This window comes from Mesoplodon bidens (assembly GCF_964165515.1).
Source record: "Mesoplodon bidens genome assembly, contig: HAP1_SCAFFOLD_476, whole genome shotgun sequence".
NCBI classification, from domain to species: domain Eukaryota; kingdom Metazoa; phylum Chordata; class Mammalia; order Artiodactyla; family Ziphiidae; genus Mesoplodon; species Mesoplodon bidens.
Genome location: NW_027671351.1, coordinates 147,029 through 148,606, shown reverse-complemented (window position 1 = coordinate 148,606; position 1,578 = coordinate 147,029).

Here is a 1,578-nt window from a genome sequence, read left to right as displayed (position 1 = left end):
TCAGAGGTGCTGATGTTTTCTGTACCTGAAGGTTTTCAAGAGATATCAATCTTCCTCACCACCTCCCTTGGCCCTCTTAATGGACTAAGCAGTTCCTCATGAAAGTTCTGTAGGATATCTGTACTAACTTCTCCATATTGTTCCATCCTGAGTCTAAATTCCTGGCCTCAAGGTAATGTTAGATTTCTAGCTCCAGCCCCTATGTACATAAGGCCTCTACTAAGGAACAGAACGCATACACATCAGTCTGCTCTTATTTCTCTGGATTTAATTTCTCTGTTACTTTCTGAAACATGCAGGTGCTCCTTTCTTTCTTTTAATCTCAGCTATGTGCTTTTAACATTTTGAAAACTGACCCAGAATTTACATGTGTCTCCAGTAAGAGTACATTAAATTGAGCTTAGTCTGCTCTTCTACTGGCATATTTGAGATCCAAATAATTTGCTACTTAACTGGATTCAGTTACCTGTATATTTCAGGCACCTAAAACTCACCATGTTCCAAATTTCCCCCTTTATAGTTAGTAATTTTCTTGGGAATCTGGATAACATTAGATGGAATAAAGTTAGTGAGTGGCCCAGGATTGCCTGAAATTTTGTTTGTCAGAGTGGCCAGGGAAAGTTAAGCAAAGAAGCAAACCAAATGAAAAACAGAATCACATTATTATGGCTGAGACAAGATTCCATGCAGAACTCTCTGTAGAGCTGGGTTGGGTCATAACTTATGCCAGAGCTCTAGGTGGGGTTGACACCATCTCATGCCAAGCTCTCAGTTCTGGGCTAATGTCATCTCTGGTCCACTCTATGGAGTGGAAACTTTGGAGGAATGGCCAATGTGTTCCACAGTGTAGGAAGAGGGAAATTGTGAACGTTACTTTCTAAATTGTGGAGGAACTAACCACTGTAAATGTGCCTTGAACTATGGTGTTTAATTTGACCAGTCAGATCAATGACTTTCCCCTTGAATGAAATGCTGCTACGTATATGAGCAGAAAAACAAAACTGGTATAAGGAATAGATAGCTAGTGGGAAGCAGCCGCATAGCCCAGGAAGATCAGCTCTGTGCTTTGTGACCACCTAGAGGGGTGACATAGGGCGGGTGGGAGGGAGGGAGTTGCAAGAGGGAAGAGATATGGGGACATATGTATATGTATAACTGATTTACTTTGTTAGAAAGTGGAAACTAACACACCATTGTAAAGCAATTATACTCCAATGAAGATGTTTAAAAAAAAACTAGTGTAAGGAGCTGGAGAGACTGGGAGTCTTATTTTCCCAGCAATTAACTTTTCCTCGACCATGACCTTCCTTTTGAGTCTCCTAGACCTTGGGCATGATAGCAACCCCTTGGGTTGGGTGATGGCAACCCCATCTTCACTAGAACCTCTATAGTTAACTTTGATTTTTCCCACACCGTCTATCCATCCCATGTATGCAGTCAGACATTTGATCTTGGACTTTTACTGACAAAATATCCTTGAATATAACCATTTCTTTTCACTGCCACTGCTACTGCTTTTGTCACTGCCTTAACTAGAGCTTTAACTTTAAGTTCTTTATATAAATATCTAAATATCTA